Source organism: Podarcis bocagei, assembly GCF_964188305.1.
Source record: "Podarcis bocagei genome assembly, chromosome: W".
NCBI classification, from domain to species: domain Eukaryota; kingdom Metazoa; phylum Chordata; class Lepidosauria; order Squamata; family Lacertidae; genus Podarcis; species Podarcis bocagei.
Window position 1 is genome coordinate 82,795,828 of NC_138131.1, and position 25,449 is coordinate 82,821,276.

Sequence of the window (25,449 nt, forward strand, 5' to 3'; positions counted from 1 at the left end):
GGGGTTTTTGGAGAGAGTCAGTTTTAAAGGATTAGAGGGGTCACCTTTGCACGTCCAACTGCCTTCGGACTTCTTCAAACGGGAGTGATGAATCCAGGGGGTCACCTCAGCTACCTTCACCGCTGTTGGAGTAGAGAGCAAGACGGTGTAAGGTCCACGCCACTTAGGTGCAAGTGGATCACGTTTCCACTCTTTCACCCATATACTATGCCAGCCTGGAGCTGATGAATCGGCTTGGCAATGCTGCACGGCGTGCGCTCGAGGGCCCACCTGTTAAGATAAAACAAACAAACAAACACGGGAGAGAGACAAAAACACGGGAGAGAGATTGCACTTGTCCCTGTGTCGCATGGTCTCCTATTTGTTTGAGGTCAGTTGGAATATCCTGAACAAAGGAGGGCGGCCTCCCATACAGGAGCTCAAAAGGTGACAACTTAAGTCTTTTTGTGGGTGTGCACCGAACACGAAACAGTGTTATGGGTAACACGTCTACCCTCCTGAGACTTTAGACATATTAGTGGGCTTCTGGCATGCCCTGCAGATACCTTGCACAAGCGTCTGGCGGTAGGTGGTAAGCCTGGCCAGGTGAATTGCATTATTTGGATCCCAATTAGGATCTTCCAAGGGAAAGTTGTCCTGGAGATGACGGTCAATATTATAAATATTTCCCACTCTGGCCTGCTCACGCAAATATATCTGTGCCTTTTCAATTATGTCTCTCCTTTCCTCAGTGGTGAAGAGAGTATTCAGGAGCTGGCGACAATCTGTCCAAGTAGGACTATGAGTATTTACTATTGAAGTCACCAAGTCCATCATAGCCTGAGATTTTTCTGCAAAAAATGGGGTGTTTTCCAATTCATCAGATCCGTAGTTGTGAATGGAATGTACTGGAGGATCGAAGTTCGAGGTGGCCGTGGTCCAGGTTGCCCATTAACCAGCACAGGCTCCTCAAGTGCATCAAATACTCTTCTGAGAGGGGCTACTACGTGATCTTTCTCTTCGCTTTGCTCTAGGGGCCTCAAATCATAGGGGGTGATATCTGTCCCAAGGCGTTCTTTTAGCAGCCTTATACGCCTGGCTGTATTGCTTGCTGACCGATTAAGGTCTCCCTGTAGCTTCTGTAATAATTCTCTAGGACTTGGATGTACAGGGGTTTGGGGTGGGCAATTAGTTGTTCCACTAAAGGAGACTGTAGATGGAGTTCTACTGGGACTCACAGGTGGAATAACCACTTCTGCTTGGGCTTCATTATAGAACTCCAATGCCTCCTGAAGATATTTATCATAATCTATCAAGGAATCAAGTTCTGTGACTCCACCCCCATTATTCATTCCACTTTCTTGCCTTGGGGTTACAACTGGTGGAGGGTTTGAATTAGGCTCCCTTCGATGTGGAGCATAGGGTGGAGGTGGAAACACCTCTTCCTCTGGTCCCTCAAAAATGGGTTTGAGTTTATTTGGCAAGATTCCTTTCCTAGCTTTGGCTTTTACAGCCAATAATTTGCATAGTTGGACTTTGCATTCCCTTATCCATGGAGGATTTTTATTTAATGTGCTCAGCCAAGAATCTATATATGAAAATTGTTCTGGGCACCCTCCAGTTTCTTTGGCGATGTTAGACCAAAGTTTGCTTATTAAATTTATATCAAAGGTTCCTTGAGATGGCCATTCAGTATTTTGCTTCGGCCACTCTAATTCACATAACGTTCTCAGGCGCTCTGGCGTCATTTTGACTCCATACGCCCCTGAGAAGGCTTTCTTAAAATTATTTAACATACATTCAAGAGGTGTGTTTTCCCCTTTTGAACCCCCAACTCCCATTGTATGGCCCTGTGAAGTATCCACTCAGTCACTCACACACACACCTTACTGGGAAACGAAGTAGTACTCACTCCACACTTAGGTCAGCTACACATTGTACTTTCTCACACATGCAATGCGCTAGATACTTCAACCATACTCTACCTCCCAATCTTCCCTTTTCCCTACACCAGATCACCATCTGATGTACCCAGCCACCTAGCGTACTCAGTTCCCCTTTACTGAGACGCAGAAGTTTGATCAAGACTTCTCTTCCTCCCAATTAATTGGAGGGCCAAAACCCCTTAGTGCACTTACCCTTAGCTGGTTCCCTGTTTATTTCTCTGGTCCCCCCCGGTCCGCCGCCGTCAGTGGGCAGGGTATCAGACAGACGAGACTGCTGCGTTCCCCTGGAAAAAATTTTTCCAGTGCGCGCTGGGTAGGCAATCAGTTGTCTTCTCTCTTGTACCCTGCTCAGTAAGGCGAAGGGGCTGCGTTCCAGCAGACCACTGATCCGAGTCGCAGGCACCATAAAATGTAGCATCCTGCTTGTGGTTAACGCTTAGCTGGAATGAAATATTCAACGCAGCAACAGAGAAAGTAAAATAATAATTTATTTGTCAGACAAATAAATGAGAGGCACAGTGGTATATGGTTACCAAGCTCTGGCCTGCCTCCTGCCATTATGGCCAGCACTTATATTCCCTTAATCCAGCCCCCCTTTGCTCCTCCTGTGGCTGCCTCTGTTCAATCAGCCTGGTTGAAATTTCTATTGGTTGTTTGCTATAACCAATCTTAAAAGATACACCCACATCCTCCTATCCTTATATGGAACACAAAGAGCTATATATTGTTACATCTATAAATGACAAATAAGTATTAATATATCTTACATGTGTCTCAACAAGGAATCTTAATTACCAGCTCACCTCTTGCCTTCCTTGCCCTATTGCCTTCTAAAACAAATGGTTAATCTTGAATTTTTATCTTAAACATATGTCAAGGATCTTGAGTTTCACATCAACATTGAAAGATCTCCTTCATTTGAAGGTTTCCAAACAAATGTCTGACAACTAATATATCAGGATAGCTCGGATGGCGTCTCATTTCTGGCAGGGGGCTGGGCTCAATGGCCCCTGTGGTCTATTCCAACTCTAGGACTCTATGATTCTATGAAATAAGAATCTAACATCTAAATTTGTTACTTTCTAAATCCTTTGCATAATTACATTTAAGCAAATATATTTAATACATTAGCATAGGTAACCTTTTAAAAGAATAAAGCTTCTCAAAGTAGAAAGGAAGGAACTCAGTAAAAAACAGTTTTTAAAGAAGCCTCTTTAGTTTACACCTCCCCCTTTCACCCTCCTTTCCAGCCTCAAAATAAAATAGGAAGAAGCTTCTTTTTCCCCAGCCAAGCCAGTTGCCTTTGTTTTCCATGTGCCCTTGGCCTTTTGTCCTGTGGCTCAAGTTTAAGGCACATGGTTTTATTTTACTGTTTACCTACCACTTTTACAACTTAGTTGTACTCTACAGCATGCAAGGTCAGTGACCTGCTTCTCAGCCTTTTTATGACCGCAATAAACCAATAAACCAAAGGGGCCCTCTTTAAGATGAGCACATCTGCCGATGCACTCACTGCCTGGCATGAGAGATACAGATATTTTAAAAAATATTTTAAGCTCATTTTAAGAATACAGGTATCTGATCAAAATATAAGCCTTGATTAAAATGCAGACTATGAACAGATGCCTCAGAACCCCACCTTGATTGAATACTGGTGGGTTCTGGGATTTTTCTCATTGCTTGTTTAGCAGCAAGAGCAGTGTCCCTCAATAAGATTTGCAGCAGTGTGGCTTGCACTGAAGCTTGAGTGAAAGGACCACGCCCCATCATGGCATCTATGACGTCTGCAAGGGTAATATTTGGATTATTTCCCCTGATTTGTTGAAACAAAGCTGGAGCATAAGCACGGCAGGCAGTTTCCCATTCGTGGGCAAACAAAACACCTGCTGATTGGGGTAACACTGTACGTGCCAAAAGCTTGATGTCATCTGGAACCAAAAGCTGGGCTAATGTGGCTTCCAAAAGAGCCTGTGTAAATGGGGCTTGAAGTCCATTTGTCCTTACTGACAATTGCAGCTCTTTCAAGATTTTAAAGTCAAAAGGTTGGTGTGTCACTGAAAGTAGCTGGAGTGAGTGCCAAGCCAGGAATCATGCTTCTTTTCAAACCATGTTCTGAAGTTTGTTTCATGATCAGAACAATCCTCTCAAGTGATTGTTTTCACCCTGCTTTAAAAGCAACACTTCAAAGAACGGCTCAAAAAAATAAATACACAAAAAAAAACCTTAGCAAAACAGGATTCCCAATGAAATGGTCTGCCTCACAGCCAGAGGCTCTACTCCAAGGAAGCACTGAGGAGGAGTGTGACAGTTTGGAGCTTTGCTGTGTGTTCTCTGATCTGGTGACACATGCTGTCTGTTGAAGTTGAATGGGGAGGGGCCCTTAGATGTCTGAAAGAGTTCTGGGACTTGCTGGTTAATGGGATTTTCTGCCGTCCTCAGCGGATGCTCAGCCCTTCTGTCTATTCCAGCTGTAGTGTTTCAGAAAGTTGCTTTGAGCCAAACACACTCCCCTTTGAAAGTTTCAAGATCTCAAGTCTCAAATGTTTGGTAGCCAAGAGCATGGCTTAATTAGAATTGGAAACACTATTGAAAAGGTTTACTTTTCAAATACATTTAAGTAGGAATTACTCAGCCTTGGAGAAGCCCCTTCCTTGGGTCTCTGTCACTCACCTGTGACTGTCAGAGTCACTCACCTGTCAGTCACTCATCCATTCTGAATGGGTAGAAAGAAGCACAGAGCTATGACATACAGAGAGGCGTCAGGCAACCTCACTGGAGGAGGACTGGTGATTCTGGCCATGTATCTGAGTCAGTAATCACAACGCAGAGAATTGCCAGAGTTAGAATTAATCATCCTAGCAGAGACTGCTTAGAAGTATGGAATTCAACAACAATCAATCATGCAGAGATGCAACGGAGAACATTTTCTGAAATTAGAAAAAGCTGCCCAGTGCTGGGGAATGACCCCAGTCATGTCCAGTGTGGGAGAGACATGGCAGGATTAACCACCCTGTGCTCTTTCAGCAACTTTCTCTGTGGTCAAGAGCTGTAGGTGCTCATCAAATGGAAGCCCTACTTCCATCTACTGCTCTGAAGTAGGGTCATCTCTGCCTCCAGGTTTTCAACTTTTATGTACATCTTCTGAAAATGCACAAACCTTTTCTCTTGTATGAATGATGCCAGGTTTTAGCTCACTGGTTCCTTTATTTTATCCAGTTTTCTGTTTGGAATCTTAATGGCTCCCCCTTTGTATTTTTTTTAAAATAATTTTTATTAACTGGCTAATCACATCAAATTAAATCACATCATATAAATTCCAAATTACAAAGCCAAATTTTTAAATTTTGTTGGGGGAACCCATACTTCAAGATCCAAAGGGGGATTCAGATCATCTTCTTTACTGCGTTAATGTCCAAATCAGTCCCAATCAGTCCAAACAAAGTTCATAATTCTATCCAGTCTTATCTTGGTGTTTCCACATCATATCTTATTCATATAATTTCTCTTTTTCCTTTACGATCTCTTCTGTTGGTCTCCTTAAGCCGATAGCAAGTATAATAATCCTGTGTGGATTTCCCGTTCCTCCACTAAGTCCAGATGGTTTCCATATATCTCCTTAGTAGATAACCTCGTTCTTTCCATCATAAATTTTGGCATTTGTCGCTCTTAAGTCCCACCGAGGAGTTGATCCACGATATGTAAACAACTCTATTTCTCTCTTTCTCCTCCCAGACCCAAGAGCTCCAACAATGCCTCCCAAAATGGCGACGGCATTTTTAACTGCGTCATTCCAGAACTCTTAGCTTTCCAGCTTCATCTTGAAACATTGCTTTGGATCGAAAGTTTATCTCCACACAGCCTTAAATCCACAGCTTAAGTCCTTAGTTTCTGACTCATTAGGGGAGGGGATTCTTGTTAAATCACATAAAAAAAGGAAGGCAGGTTTTCTCCCCCCTCCCCCATTTGTCATACCATATCTTGACGTATCTTCTCATATTTTATTCTTGTCTTGTTATCAGAGATCTCTTCTGTCAGCAGTCTTTACTCCCCTTTTTCCTTGAAGCATGTGCAATTAATCTTGTCCAAATTGTTTCTTTTAAAGATCATTTGCAACTAGCGGCGCGAATCAGGAACGGCGTCCAGGAGAGCCGGAAATCCCACAGGAGGGCTTTGTGCCTAGTGCCCCCACCCCCATAAATTCGGGGGTGGTATAGGGCACAGCAGGCAAGGGCCGTCCCCCGCACAATTCTGCACCTCCTCCCAATTGCTTAGCCCAGCCATACTGAATTCTGTCTGTTGATCACACTCAAACACAACAAGGGACTAGGGATGGAGGAGAAATGTGATTCAATTTGCATTTAAAGGCAAACCTACTTAATTTGCACTTCCCAAAACAAAATGAGTACTGAAGTGCAGCCATTGTTTGAAATCCACACTTGCTGAATTTTGCAAGGTTGTCCTCCAGTCAAGCCATGTGTCCAGAAATGCATGTATTAGGGAAATAACATACAGAAATGTATTACATTAATTTAAATTGTTTTACAAAAATACATTAGGCAAGTTATACATACAAACTATGTGCATGTTATGAGAAATTTGCACTAAAAATGCTGGTGATTTTTTCTTTTAATTGCAAACTGATGTGGGAATGTGGCAAAATATTTTTAAGGTGACATGGAAATGAGGAGAGCTAAACTTAAGACATGGGTATAGCCAAGGAGGGGCAGATCCAAAAATATTATTGAAAAGCATTGAAAGTACTCAATTATCTGAGGTTCTGCTCCCCCTCAGCAGAAGCCTGGCCCCCACAATGTCTTATTTATGGTGTATTTTTGCCTGTGACTTAAGAAACTGAAACTGAAAGATTCTACCGTCCTTACAAGGGAAGTAACCTAGGCACTATCTCTCATTCAGTTCTGTAGCTTGGGGGTTCCTTCTACTGGAACCTTCGCCAACCTGGGGCTGGAAGCTGCAGGAGGGGAGGAGAGGGCTCTTGAGCTGGGGTCCTGCTCATGGGTTTCCCTTTGGGGCATTCACTGTGGGAGCAGGATCCTGAATTAGATGGGTCATTGGCCTGACCCAGCAGGTTTTTCTTAGTTTCCTATGTTCACATGCTGGTTTAAGAATAATCAATGTAGGTGATGTATTTTGGAGAGGTTCTGGCCCTATCGGGTTCTTTATAAGGGTGCTTTGTATGCTGCCATTCTTTCTGAAGGCACCTTGGTATCTCTGGTCCCAGCCCATGCCCTCATGCCATAGACCTGGCTGTTCCTTTCTCTCCTTGCAGGCTGAAGAGAAGCAGAAGGCCTCAGCTGCATTTGCTCAGCTCCACACTGCCATGGAGATCCTGGGAATTGTGGTGGAGGAGCAGAAGGCCATCTGGCGAGTTTTGGCCGCCATCTGCCACCTGGGTGCTGCAGGGGCTTGCAAAGGTAAGACTAACGGCTGGCAAAGGTGGCATTTTGGGCTGGGTGGTTCTACAAGGAGACTGCTGTGCTGGATCCATCTGCTGCAGCCTGAGAAAGGAGATGATGGAGATGTCCCTGCTTTGCAGGCTGCATGGTGCAGCATTTCAGAAAATCAAGCCATCTGCTTGGGCTCATTTGTCTGAATTCCCTGCCCCCTTTTAGCCTATCCTTCTAGGAGCATTACAGAAAGTCAATGGATCTCAGTTCAGCCTCTCTGCTTGAGAGGCTGCTGTTTTCATATAATGCTGGTCTTGCACAAGGCCTGCTCTTGGAGATCCCTGGAGTGGGAGGAGAGCCAGAGAAAGTGCAAGACCCTCCAATATCAAGAATCACAAAACAGAGAAACCAGTAGGAGAACACTTCAATCTCCCAGGACATTCTATACAAGATCTCAAAGTAGCTGTTTTACTACAAAGGAATTTCAGAAATAGACTGGAAAGAGAAGCTGCTGAATTGCAACTCATTACCAAACTTAAAACAATGGAGACACCTGGTCTGAACAGAGACATTGGATTCTTATCTCATTATACATGACTAAGCCACTTCTCACCTTCTCACCCCTTGCCTTTTCCTGTAAGACCTACTACAGTCGTTAAGAGTCGTCAACAGGCTCATCAGGCTCATCTCAGCTATCTGCCAATCTCCGATTCCCACCACCCTTCTGAGTAATACCCCTCCCCACCTTCTCTATATATAGAAGGATCTGGCAACTTCTGTTTCAGTGTATCTGAAGAAGTGTGCATGCACACGAAAGCTTATACCAAGAACTAACTTAGTTGGTCTTTAAGGTGCTACAGGAAGGAATTTTTTTATTTTGACTATGGCAGACCAACACGGCTACCCATCTGTAACTCCCACAATGAGGTCACTGTTATTCTTCTGTCCCTTAATTTTGACCCAAATGCTCTCACTTTGGCATTGAGGTTCTAAATCTTGGATCTCTTCACAGGTATACACATCCCTGACATATAACGCCACTCCTCCTCCTTTCTTGTCTGGTCTGTTTCTCTGAAATAGATTGTATCCCCCCATTATTACATTCCAATCATGGGACTTATCCCACCAGGTTTCAGTGATGCCTATTATGTCATATTTAGTTTGTTGTACCAAGAGCTCAAGCTCATCTTGTTTATTTCCCATGCTTTGCACATTAGTGTACAGACATTGAAGTCCATTAATCATTCCCCCGTGTCTCTTATTTAAGGATTTTTTCCTCCCACCACTAGGTCTGTGTGCTGTTTGCTCCATTTGGTCTATGACATTTGGATGATCGTCTTCATCAATTGATGGACTCCTACCTTCAGGAGCACTGTCTCCCTCCCCCACATTAGTCAGTTTAAAGCCCTCCTGATGAGGTTTCTGAGATTCTTGGCAAAAACATTTCTCCCAACCGTTGTGAGGTGCAGCCCATCACTTGCCAGAAGTCCATCTTCAAGAAACTGCAGTCCGTGATCTAAGAATCCAAACCGTTCCTGTTTACACCATTTGCGAAGCCAGCTGTTCACTTCCACTATTTTTCCCTCTCTCCCTGGGCCACGTCGTTCAACTGGGAGGACAGATGAGATGACAATTTGTGCATTTAGTTGCTTCAATTTCCTGCCGAGGGCCTCGTAGTCTCTTTTGATCTTCTGGAGGCTATTGCTTGCAGTGTCATTGGTTCCCACATGAACCAAGAGGAAGGGGTATTTGTCAGTGGGTTTTATGATTCCTTGCAGTCGTTCAGTTACATCTTGGATCTTAGCCCCGGGGAGTCAGCACACTTCCCGAGACATCTTGTCAGGCCCACAGATCACTGCTTCTGTTCCCCTCAGTAGGGAATCCCCTATCACCACTACACGCCTCCTCTTAGGTTTGGTCGGGGTTCTTCCGTGAGCTGTCCATTCCAAGGTCGCCTGCACATTCCCTGAGGACTGACTTTGCTGCTCGTCTTCATATACCTGATCGACTGTAATGAGGGAGAGATCCTCAAATGGAGTCTGCTCTTCGTCTTCCATGCTAGGGGAGAGGACCTCAAAGCAATTGTGTATTTCTAAACAATCAGAGCGAACCCTGGGCCTCCTACTTCTTTGAGTCACGTTTCTCCATATATCTGGCTCCTGTGTTGGTGAACTAGCCTCCTTCTCAGGGGAGTCCCCTGTCTCCTCCTTGGTGGAGACGGTGTGCTCTGTTGCTTCCAAGAAGAGCTCCAGCTCTCTAATTCTTTGGAGCGTAGCTACACGTTCTTCCAGTTGCTGGACTTTGTCTTTTAAGAGGGCAATCAACATGCAATTGCTACAGGTAAAGCTGCCTGCAACCTTTGGCAAGATGGCAAACATTGCGCAGGAACCGCAGGCGACTGCAGCTGTTCCCTCCCACTCCATCTTGAGAATGTGTCATTGGGGGTGGCTACAGCGGTCCTCCATCATAAAAAGCGTGAAGACAGGACAAATAACTCCTCCCACAAAAAAACCCTAGGTCTCCCCCAACGAACGTTTGAGACTAGCTCCCCTAAATCTACACGATGGATCAAACTGCACGCGCTGCTGCCCTGCAAGCTCTGATAAGCTCTTCCCACAGCTAATCACCTGCCTCAACAGAAACCCTGCCCCCTCTGACCTTTGCACAGGGAGAACAGCTAATCAGCCACAAAGAAACACACACACACAAGAAAACCTTTTTTGCTCCTTCTTCAACTGCTGCCCTGCTAGGTCTGATAAGCTCCTCCCACAGCTAATCCCCTGCCTCAACAGAAACCCTGCCCCCTCTGACCTTTGCAAAGGGAGAACAGCTAATCAGCCACAAAGAAACACACACACACACAAAAGAAAACCCTTTTTGCTCCTTCTTCAACTGCTGCCCTGCTCATTGATGTTTTGTAATGTGTTCCTAATGTTGTACACCACCCTGAAATCTTTTGCTAAAAGATTATAAAAAAATTGAATTATTAATATTAATAATAATATTTCACTCATGCACTTGCAAAGAGGTTGGATACAGTTGGCTGGAAGTGCTGTAAAAATGATACATGGAGCAAGAGCAGCTTAGTTCCCATCTGGTTTATAGAAGAATAGAATAGTGGGAAAACATTCCTGTTACAGGATAAATAATACATTGAAAAAAGGCAGTTTAGAGCCTGGTTCTTACGCATTCTTATTGTGAAGTGAGTGAGTTCAGTGAGTCTTCTTCCCAAGAAAGTGGTTTTTGGCTTGTGGTGCTCATCTAGATTAGGAGGAGAGAGCTAAGAACCAGCATTTCTCTTAGAGGAAATTCTGTGTATGTGTTGTGGGCAAGAGGCACCCTCAACCTTGAGACTGATGTGAAGTGCCATAATTTCACCACCAGCAGACAAGACAAATAACATATTTGCTGGCAGGAGACAAACTGTAGCAGAACAGAAATGGTGCTGCATGCAACAAATAAGAGGTTAGGATAGAAAACGATATCCAAGCAGCCCAGTCTCACTCTCCCTTTCATACATTGAATCACCTGGGTATGGAGGGGGAAGGGATGCACAGAGCTCATAAACATAATCAATGTAGCCTACATTTATCAATTGAGAGCATAATGAATGTGGTTTGATGATAGGCATGTTAGAAGGTACATTAGTCATCCCAAGCTGACAAAATCCAAAACTGCGATCTAAATTGGATTTATTTATTTACTTACTTACGCAAAGCAAGTAACATGTAAACAAGTTACATAGACTGCCCTATAAATTCACTCTTTGGAAGGCTCTTCAATATACACTGGTAAAACACAATATTAAAAACAGCTCTCTCATTTTGCATTTCATTCTCAGTGTAAATAGAATAGTAGCAAGGAAAATAAATATTTATGGAGCTTTGTAAAAAAAAAAGGTAATACTTATAAAATTATAAAACTATTTCTTATATGAGCAAAAAGAGCATTTTAGCCTTCTTCCCAATAATCTTCTGTAACAGAAAGCGAATTAAGTGGTGGGGTGAGAAACACTTCACTAGTAATGCACACTGGAAGGAGGAAGGATAGAGAAAGGATTTTGCCAAGAACCAAGGCAGACCCCCTGTCTCACCAAGGAGGGCTATCTAGTCCCCCTCCCCAATTACCTGACCCTGGCATAGCCCAAACGTGTTCAAAGTTCATCAGAATCTCTCCCTCTGAAACAAGCTATTTACACCTGCTTCCTGACACTGTGTCACAATGGAATTATTTGGAGGTGGGTCTACCCAAAGGGGCAAGTCACCTCTGTGGCCTGTGAGTCCACCCTCACTCTTTGAGTAAACAAACTGGAGGTGTGCCATGAGAATACTCAGAGTGACGAATCCCAAGACTGAACTGTGGGGCTCTGGGTTTGTCGGTGGTGACCAGCTCCGCATTGTAGTCAGGGGGTCCTGGTGTATAGTTCTTGCTGGAGGAAGCAAACCTTTGGGAGATGCTGTAGGATGGCTGGTGGCACAGGTAAACATCTGGTTCAGGTATGGTATTCATTGCCGGGCCAGGCCCTCTCACCAGGTCTTTAGCATAGCCCCACACAGAGGCACTGGATGCCATTGAGAGGCAGGGAGCTGCAGGTTTGACAGGCAGCTTTGGACCCAGTGTCTGTGGAAGGGTGTATTGGTTGGGTGCTGGGTTTGGGCTGCTCACCCAGTAGTGCGTTCGAAGGCCCATAGTGTACGCTGGTGCATTCGACTCTTCAAGTGGGTGTATCTTCTCCACGTAGTACTCATTTGGGGCAGGCGTACAAGATATAACTGCAAGCCAAGAGCAGATAGGAGGTGACACCCCCCACTTGGTGCTCCCCACTGTCGAGCATGTGGATAAACCTGTGGATACTGTTGGGAATCAAGCCTTTATCAGGAGAAACTGGCAACTCTCCAGGCACCTGGCTTGATCTCCTGATGACCTCCCTGTCTGCATTGCTAGGTCGCGATAGGCGATCCTTCTCAGCGTGAGAAGAACACACCCCTCTTTCCTGCCCCCCCCCCGGCAGGGGAAAGAGATAGACAGAAACGTATTTACATGCCTTTATTTCTGTCTTTGCAGCGTTACAGAAAAACACGACTGCTCTCTTCAAACTCCAACAGCCGAGAGACAAACTCCACCTGTACTTCCTGTACAGCTCATATTACACTCTCAGCTAATTCCGGCGCCCTCTGCACTGTGAATTGACTGTCCCTCTGTTTCCCATGGAACAGTCCCAACATTCCCATTATGTTTTGCTTTCAAGCTACCAGCTCGCGGCCGCATTGCTTCTATATCGTAACATACTCCCCCATATGAATCAATGTGCGCTGCGAGCAAAGCGTGATCCAGAGAAGAAAACAAACAGTTGTTATACATATAACACTCCCCTGTTGTTTCAGTTCCACCCTTGGAACTACCCGCCACTGGTTTCCCCAGTGTACCTCTCTGGTAGTCTGACTTCCAAGGAATGAGTGCATCTGCATGACCTTGGCTAGGGAATGTAGTGTTACACTTAGCAACTCCCTGTTGTGTCTTTGTCTCTGACTTAGACACAGCTTCAACCTGTCTTGACTTGTCAACAATAGTAACACACGCAACAGCTAAGTTAGCAAACTCTTTTGAATACCTCTTGGGTGGTACACCCTTTGTAACTCTCTCAGACCTACGTATGAGGTGCTGATCCTCTTTGCTCACTGGTTCAGTCTCAGGACTCTTTGGAGAACCAGTTCCAATAGTAAACAGTGGTTCATCCTTCATTTGTGAAGGTCTAGCCATTGTGTGAGATTTCCTCTCAATGACTGTGTCAACTGAGCTCTTTGAGCTATCACTGTCACTCTGAGTACCACTGTAATCAGTAAAATCATCATCAACATCTGAATTGTCCTCAGTGGGAAATGTGTGAACAATTACTCTCTCCTGTTCAGGAGCACTCTCTAGAAATTTTTTGAGAATCACCTGACCAGATTCAGACAAAATTACTCTGTAGAGACCCTTTTCATAACCCACAAAAATGCCTCTAGCATTCTTTACTCCACCTGGAGCTTCTGTCTTCACATGAGACCCAAAAACCTTAAAATGGGCAACACAAGGTTTTCTACGGAACAGCTTCTCAAAAGGAGAACTTCCCAAATCTTTTGAAACCTTTCTCAATCAAGACTAACAATAACACAATATCGACTCCGCCCAATACTCATGTGGCAAATGTGAACTCAGCAATTGTGCCTTCATGCCATTTTACAATTCTTTGTTCACTTGCACACAGACACTTCTGTTCCATGCTTCTGCAGAAACAGCAGTCTTGTGTCTTGTGCCTTATCCCTTTCTTATCCAGGAAATCCTGAAAATCCTGTAAAAGAAAAACTGGCTTTTCATCTGTGAAAAGACAATCAATGTTAGCATTATGAACATTCTTAACCTTGTCACAAAATTCTTTAAACCTTTCTAAGGCTTCTTGTGGTTTCTGCAATATATATACCCACACATAATGAGAGAAATAATCCACACACACAAGATAATATCTTGCATTGCCTCTAGATGGTGCTAGAGGACCAATCACATCAGCATACACTCGCTGAAAAGCTTTGATTACTTGCGTCGTCTTCTGGACTTTTTTTTGGGGGGGGAGTTATTTGTCCTGTCTTCAAGCTTTTTATGATGGAGGACCTCTGTAGCCACCCCCAACGACACGATCTCAAGATGGAAGGGGAGGGAACAGCTGCAGTCGCCTGCAATTCCTGCGCAATGTTTGCCATCTTGCCAAAGGTTGCAGGCAGCTTTACCTGCAGTAATTGCATGTTGATTGCCCTTTTAAAAGACAAAGTCCAGCAACTGGAGGAACATGTAGCTACGCTCCAAAGAATTAGAGAGCTGGAGCTCTTCTTGGAAGCAACAGAGCACACCGTCTCCACCAAGGAGGAGACAGGGGACTCCCCCTGAGAAGGAGGCTAGTTCACCAACACAGGAGCCAGATATATGGAGAAACGTGACTCAAAGAAGTAGGAGGCCCAGGGTTCACTCTGATTGTTTAGAAATACACAATCACTTTGAGGTCCTCTCCCCTAGCATGGAAGACGAAGAGCAGACTCCATTTGAGGATCTCTCCCTCATTACAGTCGATCAGGTATATGAAGACGAGGAGCAAAGTCAGTCCTCAGAGAATGTGCAGGATGTTAGGATATTTCCGTTCCACCTTAAAGGGAGCAGGCTTTGGGGAGTCACAGAGTCTGCGCATGTCCTGATCACAGGATGTTTTTGTTCAGATATTCCTTTCGTTTTTGTCAGATGGTCAGAGACGCTGACTGAGAATGGACGTGTTTTCTTTTGTTCTGTTCATGTTCTAAATAAAGTCTGTAAAAATGCTCTTCTGCTCTTCTGCGGTGCAAGCTTTTGACTGTGCTTTCTGCTGAAAGAGGGTGCACCAAGCCCTGGAATGTGGCTAGGAATTCCAAAGGCTTTGTGCCCCTAACTGTTGGATCCATTAGTGTCCATCATGAGCCCCCAAGCCGGAGTTCTGGACGTCCATCGGCCTCCCGTAGTCACGCAGATCCAACAGTTAGGGGCACAAAAGCCTTTGGAAATTCAGGCTGCATTCCTAGGCTGGTGCACCCTCTTTCAGCAGAAAGCACAGTCAAAAGCTTGCACCGCAGAAGAGCAGAAAAGCATAAAGTCTGTAAAAATGCTCTTCTGCTCTTCTGCGGTGCAAGCTTTTGACTGTGCTTTCTGCTGAAAGAGGGTGCACCAAGCCCTGGAATGTGGCTAGGAATTCCAAAGGCTTTGTGCCCCTAACTGTTGGATCTGCGTGACTACGGGAGGCCGATGGAATCTCCGAACTCCGGCTTGGGGGCCGTGATGGACGTTATCTCCCTGGCAGTTTCCCAACAACAAGGTTCCGGGCCCAGATTCATAGCACCTACAGGAGAGTAAAGCTGCAACAGACTGCGTTTGAGGTATGTTGGGGGAAAAGCGAAAGGAAAGGGACGCTTTTCTGTTTTACCTCGCAAGGAGCCTTTGATCTCCGGCAAGGCCTAATTGGCCTGCGAGCTGAGCCAAAAAGGCTTCGTGATTAATGGCTGCCAAGATAAGGAGTCTCTCGAGTTAAAATAGACTCACGGCTAATTGTAAAAGCTGGAATGGAGTTTTTCCACGCTTTTGAAGCTTCAGAGGCCACTCAGTGCCCAAAGGCAAATGCTGAATGCCCTAAGTTGGATGGGCAGAATTATGAAACCTGGGCAAAATGGTGTGAGAGTTTGCTGCGTCAGTTTGGGGTGTGGCATGTCGTTTCTGAGCCCCCTCCGGTTCCTCTGACAGAGAGATGGAAATCGCATGATTCGAAAGCGATAGACGTAATAGTCCTATCCGTATCTCTTGAGGAAATTAAGACGCTGGCTGGCAACACCACTGCACGTGGGATGTGGACTGCTTTGATGAAAGCTCACAAGCCAATAATCCCAGCCCAGAGTTTGACTGCATCGGAGGTCCTAGCTGTTTCCCAGAATGCGAATGAATGTAGGGATGCTGAGGGCACCGGTTGCAAGCTGCAGGGGGAGCTGACCGTCACGTCATCCCAGGCAGCATTCCAGCCTCCAGGGGGAGCCAAGGAGTCGGCAGCTGAGAGCTCTGGTTCTCGTGAGAACCAAGGCCATCGCCTTTGCAGAGGCCGGAAAGGCAAAGGTAAACACAGGCAGCCGCCTGCAGATGGCCAGGAGCAGAGGGAGGGTGAAGAGCCCGCGCAAGGGAAAAACAAAGCGTTGTTTGCTGGCTCAGCTTCACCAAAGGCTAAAGGCACGTCTGCTGACCAGAAACAGGGGGGCAAGCTGCAAAAGCCCACACCAGTGGAAAACAAGGGTTTGCTTGCTGTAAGGACTGCTCCAACAGCCAAAGGCAGCTTTGTTGTTGATTCAGGCTGTACGCGCCACATTTCGAAGGATCGCCATCTCTTTATCTCCTTCAAGCCTCAGGAAGGTGAGATCCACCTGGCTGATGGAAGGACGTTGCAAATTGCAGGAGAAGGGACTGTGAAACTTGCAAGTCTGCACACTACCCACGATTGGAATGTAATAATGGGGGGATACAATCTATTTCAGAGAAACAGACCAGACAAGAAAGGAGGAGGAGTGGCGTTATATGTCAGGGATGTGTATACCTGTGAAGAGATCCAAGATTTAGATCCTCAAAGCCAAAGTGAGAGCATTTGGGTCAAAATTAAGGGAGAGAAGAATAACAGAGACCTCATTGTGGGAGTTTACTATAGATCCCCAAGCCAAACGGAGGACATAGATGATGCCTTCCTGGAACAGATGGCCAAGCATGCAAAAGGAAGGGAGATAGTAGTAATGGGGGACTTCAATTACCCGGATATTTGTTGGACGTCAAACTCAGCCAAGAGCATAAGGTCAAACAGATTCCTCACTGGCCTTGCAGACAACTTCATTGTCCAGAAAGTGGGAGAAGCAACAAGAGGAACAGCCATTTTAGATCTGGTCCTAACCAATGTTGATGACCTGGTTAGTGGGGTAGATGTGGATGGATCATTAGGCGCGAGTGATCATGCTCTTCTGAAGTTTACTATACAGCGGAAAGGAGCAGCCAAGCATACTAGGACTCAATTTCTTGACTTTAAGAAAGCCGACTTCATAAAACTTAGGGAAGTGCTGGGTGAGATCTCATGGACAGCAATACTAAAACATTCCTTAATTTTGCAATATTTTTGTAAATAGTCCTTAAATTTTTCCCAATCTTCCTCTGCCGACTCTTCTCCCTGGTCACGGATTCTGCCAGCCATTTCTGCCAGTCCCATACAGTCAATCAGCTTCATCTGCCATTCTCCCAAAGTGGGCAAATCTTGCGTCTTCTAATACTTTGCAATAAGTATTCTTGCTGCTGTCGTTGCATACATAAAAAAAGTTCTGTCCTTCTTTGGCACCAATTGGCCAGGAGAAAGGCCTCTGTTTTTTTCAGGAAGGTATACTTAAATACCTTTTTCAGTTCATTATATATCATCTCCCAGAAAGCCTTAATCTTTGGGCACGTCCACCAAAGGTGAAAGAATGTACCTTCCATTTCTTTACATTTCCCACATTTGTTATCGGGCAAATGATAGATAGATTTTTGCGAGCTTGACTGGGGTCATGTACCACCTGTAAATCATTTTCATAATATTTTCTCTTAAGACATTACATGCCGTAAATTTCATTCCGGTGGTCCACAACTGTTCCCAGTCAGCAAAATTAATATTATGTCCAACATCTTGTGCCCATTTAATCATGACAGATTTAACCGTTTCATCCTGAGTATTCCATTTCAACAGCAAGTTATACATTTTTGACAAAAATCTTGGTTTTGGGTTCTAACAGTTCTGTTTCCAGTTTAGTATTTCCCACCTGGAAGCCAACTTTTTTATCCAAATTGTAGGCCTCCATTATCTGATAATAATGGAGCCAATCTCTCACTTTACTTTTTAATTTCTCGAAACTCTGTAATTTCAGTTTATCTCCTTCTTGTTCCGAAATTTCCCAATATTTCGGCCATTTGGCCTCCATATTGAGCTTTTTCTGGGCCTTTGCTTCCATCGGTGACAACCACCTTGGGGTTTTATTTTCAAGTAAATCTTTATATCTTATCCAGACATTAAACAATGCTCTTCTGACAATATGATTTTTAAATGCTTTATGTGCTTTAACCTTGTCATACCACAAGTATGCATGCCACCCAAAAACGTTATTAAAACCTTCTAAATCCAAAATGTCTGTGTTCTCAAGAAGCAGCCATTCTTTCAGCCAGCAAAATGCCGCTGATTCATAGTAGAGTTTAAAGTCTGGCAGGGCAAATCCACCTCTATCCTTTGCATCAGTTAATATTTTAAATTTTATTCTGGGCTTCTTGCCCTGCCAGACAAATCTAGAAATGTCTCTCTGCCACTTCTTGAAACAGTCCATTTTGTCCAAAATTTGCAATGATTGAAACAAAAATAACATTCTTGGCAATACATTCATCTTTATAACAGCAATTCGACCTAACAAGGAAAGCTTCAAGTTTGACCAAATTTCTAAATCTTTTTTAACTTCCGTCCAGCATTTTTCATAGTTATCTTTAAACAAATTTCCATTTTTAGCTGTCATATTAATCCCCAAGTATTTCACTTTCTTAACCACAGTCAAACCTGTTTCATTCTGGAACTTCTCTCTTTCCAATGATGTTAAGTTTTTCTCCAAAACCTTAGTTTTTAATTTGTTCAATTTAAATCCTGCCACCTGACCAAACTCTTGAATTAATTCTAATACTCTTTTGGTACTAGACTCTGGCTCCTGTAACGTCAAAACTAGGTTACCTGCAAATGCTCTCAATTTATATTGTTTAGCTCCGACCTGTATACCTTTAACCTGCCGGTCTCTTCTGATCATATTGAGCAGAACCTCCAGGACCGATATAAAAAGCAATGGGGAAATTGGGCACCCCTGTCGTGTTCCTTTTTCTATCTTAAATTGTTCCGTAACCACATTATTTACAATTAATTTAGCCTTTTGTTCAGAATATATTGCACCTATACCATTTTCAAAACCTTGGCCTACCCCCATACCCTGCAAGTTCTTTTTCATAAAACTCCAAGATATATTATCAAAGGCTTTCTCTGCACCCACGAATATCAAAACTGCTTTAGTGTTTATATTCACTTCTAACTTTTCCAAAATGTCAATTACGTTCCTCAGATTATCAGATAAATGTCTTCCCGGCAGAAAACCCGCTTGGTCCTTATGAATCTCTTCAATCAGTACTTTTTTCAGCCTCTTAGCCAAAATATCAGCAAAAATTTTGTAATCCACATTTAATAAGGATATGGGACGGTAGTTCTTAAGTTGAGTCTTTTCAGTCTCTGTTTTCGGTATAAGTGGTTCCTCTTCATCCTGGAGAAGAGTGACTAGTGGGGTGCCACAGGGTTCTGTCTTGGGCCCGGTCTTATTCAACATCTTTATCAACGACTTGGATGATGGACTCAAGGGCATCCTGATCAAATTTGCAGATGACACCAAACTGGGAGGGGTGGCTAACACCCCAGAGGACAGGATCACACTTCAAAACGACCTTGACAGATTAGAGAACTGGGCCAAAACAAACAAGATGAACTTTAACAGGGAGAAATGTAAAGTATTGCACTTGGGCAAAAAAAAATGAGAGGCACAAATACAAGATGGGGGACACCTGGCTTGAGAGCAGTACATGTGAAAAGGATCTAGGAGTCTTGGTTGACCACAAACTTGACATGAGCCAACAGTGTGACGCGGCAGCTAAAAAAGCCAATGCAATTCTGGGCTGCATCAATAGGAGTATAGCATCTAGATCAAGGGAAGTAATAGTGCCACTGTATTCTGCTCTGGTCAGACCTCACATGGAGTACTGTGTCCAGTTCTGGGCACCACAGTTCAAGAAGGACACTGACAAACTGGAACGTGTCCAGAGGAGGGCAACCAAAATGGTCAAAGGCCTGGAAATGATGCCTTATGAGGAACGGCTAAGGGAGCTGGGCATGTTTAGCCTGGAGAAGAGGAGGTTAAGGGGTGATATGATAGCCATGTTCAAATATATAAAAGGATGTCACATAGAGGAGGGAGAAAGGTTGTTTTCTGCTGCTCCAGAGAAGCGGACACGTAGCAATGGATCCAAACTACAAGAAAGAAGATTCCACCTAAACATTAGGAAGAACTTCCTGACAGTAAGAGCTGTTCGACAGTGGAATTTGCTGCCAAGGAGTGTGGTGGAGTCTCCTACTTTGGAGGTCTTTAAGCAGAGGCTTGACAACCATATGTCAGGAGTGCTCTGATGGTGTTTCCTGCTTGGCAGGGGGTTGGACTCAATGGCCCTTGTGGTCTCTTCCAACTCTATGATTCTATGAAATTTTGGTAGCAATTTCTCCTTTGCATATATCACCAAGCCTCTCTTTTTAACTTTGTCATACGAAATAAATTCTTGTCCCAATCTCTTATTAATAAGCATTTTCCTGTGTAGCCTCATTACATGTGTTTCTTTTAAACAAATCAAGTCCAATTGTTCTTTCCTTAATACATGAAAAACAGATTTCCTCTTCCGAGGGGAATTCAGTCCATTACAATTCCAGGTTAAAAGTTGCAGAGCCATGGTAAGTTACTTAGCTTTCCCTCCAACTGCACCGAGTTGTTGTTGTTCTTCTGTCGGTGGTGTGTCTTTCCCTGGGCCCGGGAATCCAAATGACAAGTTTGCTATGTCTAGAATTCCTTTTCCTGATGCAGTCAGCTCCTCTCCTGATTCCACTTCCTTCTGTAAGTCCTCCTCGTGATCTTTCAGAAACTTGTCTGTATCATTCACTGTCCTTATTCTTATTTTCCTTCCTTTGTATTTAAAAGATAAACCTTGGGGAAATTCCCACCTGAAGAGTATTTTATTTCTTCTAAGTAGGCCGACAAGATCTTTATAATAAGCCCTTATATCCAAAATGTGTTTAGGTATATCCTTGAAGGACTCAACAAATGAGTCTTCAATTTCCAAGGTTCTTTGGTAGTGCAGATTCAAGATTTTATCTCTTTCTTCTTTTGTTCTTAAGGTGATCAAACAATCTCTTGCTCTGTTCTTTCCTTGTCTTTTGCTGAGTCTAAATGCACTCACCATTTGAATTCATCTTTCCCCAGGTCTTGTTGCCAAAAGTCTGTGAATTCCTTTGTAAGGAAGTCTATCAAGTTGTCTTTCTCACTTTCAGGTACTGCTCTAATTCTTAGGTTTCTCTCCTTTCTTTGTAATTCAATCATAGAGAGTGTCAGGTCGTGATCCTCTAATTTCTTATATACCGGTGGTATCTTCTCTTGAACAGCAGTTGCAATATCCTTAGCTTCCTCTGCAATCTGTCGAGTCGAGGCTGATTCCTCTAATAGTTTTTCAATGGACTGTGTATTGGAGTTCACCTTGTTCCCCAGTTCATTAATACTTGGAGTGTTCAAATCTATTTTTGCTGAGGCCCCAGCTACTTGTTTATTTGTCTCTGCAACCTGTTTGGCTAATTTTTCCAAAGATGCATCAATTTTGCCAAGTGCCTGAGCCAATAGCTCTTCAGATGACATAGCTTTTGATTTTACTTGCGAAGCAGCAGCTCCTACTGTGCCTGCCGCTCCGGATGTTGAGGCCCTTCTCTGAAAAGTAATATCAGTCTTGTATTGTCTGCCGGATCTGGTAGTTTTATCCTGTATGCCACTCACCAGCTCTATCTTCCCTTTCCCATCTGCCATAACAAGCCCAAGGTCAGTCACACGCTTGGTGAGTTTGTTTTGCAAAGTAATTTTCCAGAGCTTGGTAACTTGATGACAAAATAGTTGTTACAACGTAGTCTCCTCTAGGGGGACACCCTTCCAACTTCACTATGCAACTGTTAAAAACAAGTATAGTTCTTAAAAGTTCCAATATCCCTCAAAAGCCAGAGTTTCAATGCTTTTAGAAAAGTTTCAGTGTCTCTAAAAAGTTACTTTATAGTCAAAGGCAGATCTATAAACACTGTATCTTTCTCAAAGTGTCAATATTCTTTACCCTTAACATGCAGACAATTCTTCCCACTGGTCGACCTTCCCTGTCATAGGCAGTCCGTTCCCAGTTTTCCGAGACAGCAGAAATATATTTACACCCTCTTTTCTTGCAGGTAAAATAATGCTCGGTTCTCCCCCCTCCACTCCTGCAAACCGGAGGGGAGTCGTCTTTTTTGGTGCTGGATTTGACCTTTAAAAGTCGTCTTTCAGGGTTACAGCTTTACAGTCTCTTTACTTTAATCTATTTACAAGTTGGAAGAGGCAGACTTCCTGTTTGTGCCTTTCCCGTTTCGGTGCCAAATTAACTAAATTTTTCTTCCAATTACTTGCTTACTCCTACTCACGGGTAGTTGCTTTAGCTTCCAATTGTCCAGAAAGAAATCAGCGCTCTCCGCGCCACACACCCCCTTTCCGTTCCGGAGCCTTTAAAAAGGGGGGCGCAAACGGAGCCCGTCGAGTCTCCAAGTTCTCAGGCTTCCCCGCCTGAGATTTCTTCGGGTCCCGCTTCGCCGCAGCGGTCAGACCCTGTCCCCGTGGAGCCGATTCCCTCCGGAGCTCAGAGGGAATCCGCCATTTGTCGCTGGTGCTGACCGGAAGTCTTTTGCAGGTTTCACCTGGGACTTGGTACGACTTTTGCCTGACGCTTCAGGGGAGAGAATTGCACCCTGAGGCACTCCACACACCAAGGAGTGGCGCGATGACAATTCCCCCCCAAGCGCCACCCTCTGTCCCCGACCAGAGAGAAACGAGTGCAGCCATTGAAGGACTGTGCCCTGGATCCCCACGTCGGCAAGGCGGTGGTCCAGGAGTTCGTGATCGACCATGTCAAAGGCTGCTGACAGATCTAGAAGAATCAGCAGCCCCGACCCGCCTCGATCCAGCTGCCTGCAGAGATCATCTGTTAGGGCGACCAGAGCCGTCTTGGTCCCATGACCAGCGCGGAAGCCGGACTGGAATGGATCCAAAGCAGATGTTTCATCCAGAAACCTACCAAGCTGTTCAGCAACCGCTCTCTCAATCACCTTACCCAGGAATGGAAGATTCGAGACCGGGCGGTAATTGGATAGATTTGAGGGATCTAATGATGTTTTCTTTAAGAGCGGACGCACCACCGCCTCCTTCAGTTCCCCTGGGAATATCCCGGTGCCAAGGGACAAATTGATGATATCCCCCAGGGGGGCCCGCACCTCGTCTGGACACGCTCTAATCAGCCATGACGGGCACGGGTCAAGAGGACAGGTGGTGGGCTTTCCAGCTTGGAGGAATCTGTCCACATCGGCTGGAGATATCCGGTCAAAGTGGTCCAATACTGGACCCGAGGACAGTCGAGGGGCCTCCAGTTCCTTTATTGTATCCAAATTGGCAGGGAGGTCATGGCGGAGCAACAGGACCTTCTCCGCAAAAAAGCTCGCAAATGCCTCACAGCTGTGTGTCAGATTGTTATTTAAATTTGGCTGTCCTTCAAGGGATGTTAAAGACCGAATTATACTAAATAATTGCGCCGGGCGAGACCTAGCGGATGCAATGCAAGCCGAGAAGTAAGACGTCTTAGCGGCCTTCACTGCCATCTCATAGGTTTTCATAAAAACCCTATAAGATGTTCTTGAGGCTCCGTCACGGGCACCCCGCCATACTCGCTCTAGCCGTCTGAGGTCCCGCTTCATTTTCCGAAGCTCCTCGGTAAACCAGGGAGCCCGGTTTCTGCGGGGTCGTAGAGGGCGCTTAGGTGCAATCTCATCGATGGCTGCCAGGAGCTGGGTATTCCAGCCCTCAACAAGCTCAGTCAATGAGTCGCCAGGGGGAGAAAGGTCCCGCAAGGCTTGACGGAATCTATCAGGGTCCATCAGCCTCTGCGGGCGAGCCCAAATCGGCTCGCCACCTAAGCAGGGTGGGGGTGGAACATCAATCCTGGCTTTCAGAGCATAGTGATCAGACCATGGCACCTTCATCGAAGGAGACATGATCACATCTATACCGGCGCCAAAGATCAAATCCAGCGTGTGGCCTGCTTGATGTGTGGGGCCCGAAACAAACTGGGAGAGCCCTAGTGTCGCCATGGAAGACACCAGGTCCAGAGCCTGTGAGGAGGGAGTGGCATCAGCGTGGAAGTTGAAGTCTCCCAATACCAATAGGTTAGGGAACTCCAAGGCCCAGCCGGCCACCGCCTCCAACAGGCCTGACAGGGTGGCTGCTGGTACGCTAGGTGGCCGGTACACCAGCCAGACAGCCAAGCTCTCCTCGGAGCCCCACACTAGGCCAACACATTCAATGCCAGGGATCAATGGCGATGGTAGAGCCCTGAAAGAACAATCTTCCCGGATTAATACTGCCACCCCTCCCCCCCGGCCCACAGTCCGTGACTGGTGGAGGACGGAGAAACCCGGGGGCGCCATCTCTCGTAAGGTAACAGTTACCCCTTCGCGCACCCAGGTCTCCATCACACAAGCCAGGTCAACCCCCTGCGAGGTAAAGAAATCTCGCAGGGTAGCGGTTTTGTTGCCTATAGACCTGGCATTGCACAACACCAGTGAAGGAAGTGAGTAATCCTTGCTCACCCTACCCTCGTCCCTCGGGATGGGGCGCAGATTGGAAGGGGTACGAGCATATCCGTATCTCAATCCCCTTCGCCTATAACATCTGCCCCCACCTCCATACCTCCCTCGCCCCTCCACGGTAGCAATCCCAAGCCTCATACTAACCTCCATTTACAAATTAGAAAACAAAACAACCAAAACAATTGTGCCCAAACAAAACCAATCCCCACCCCACTCGATGTCCAACCCCAAAAACAAAACAAGACGGAACAAACAAAAATACATAGATAAAAACCACCATTCACGGTGGTACAACAAAGTAAACAATAAAAACACCTTTAAAACACCTTAAAATATATATAAACATCTTCAACATTTGCTGCAGCAGCACCAGTGTCCTTAAAGCTATTACGGGGGTGAGCCTGGGCCCCGCCCCCTAGGCCGGATGGAGTGAGCCTGAGGAGGGAGAGGCCTTCTCCGACACTCCGATGCAGCAGCAGCGATGTCCCAGACCCCAATGAGGCCTCTTAAAGCTGTGGCGAAGGTGAGCCTGGGCCCCGCCCCCTAGGCCGGATGGAGTGAGCCTGAGGAGGGAGAGGCCTTCTCCGACACTCCGATGCAGCAGCAGCGATGTCCCAGACCCCAATGAGGCCTCTTAAAGCTGTGGCGAAGGTGAGCCTGGGCCCCGCCCCCTAGGCCGGATGGAGTGAGCCTGAGGAGGGAGAGGCCTTCTCCGACACTCACGATGCAGCAGCATAAGTCCGATTAAGGCTGTTAATAATCATGAAGCAGAATATGTCTTCCTGTAGAGGGAAATTGCATTCCGCCATCTGCTGGCGTAAGAATTTCATCTCTGTCAGATGCGCTTGTACATCTCCATCTGGCACTAGCCTTAGATTGGTCAGCTTTTCAAAATGCAGCAACGCTGAAGAACCAGCATCTCTTTGATGTATTCTACGCAGCTGTCAGAGCCGCTTCCAGGTCCCAGCTCACAGAGGACCACGCTAGCCGGCAGTATTGTACAAACTTCTTTATTGAGCTACAGTTTCCATTTTCAAGCCGC

General features: G+C 45.3%; 1 long non-coding RNA gene and 1 pseudogene across 2 annotated transcripts in view; both read right to left on the reverse strand.

The window, feature by feature from the left end:
• Nucleotides 1-1,539: 1,539 nt before the first annotated feature.
• The window catches only part of LOC308578325, a 792,667-nt gene continuing 768,757 nt past the window's right edge, over nucleotides 1,540-25,449 (reverse strand). The window contains exon 2 of the long non-coding RNA XR_014003884.1: nucleotides 1,540-1,972. This is a non-coding gene — a long non-coding RNA (uncharacterized lncRNA). The remainder of the gene's footprint in view (nucleotides 1,973-25,449) is intronic.
• Nucleotides 11,618-25,449, reverse strand: part of LOC308578366 (protein CIMAP1C-like) — a 28,688-nt pseudogene continuing 14,856 nt past the window's right edge. Inside the window, exon 5 of the transcript in view lies at nucleotides 11,618-12,102. The product of the transcript in view is annotated as a protein CIMAP1C-like (transcript). The remainder of the gene's footprint in view (nucleotides 12,103-25,449) is intronic.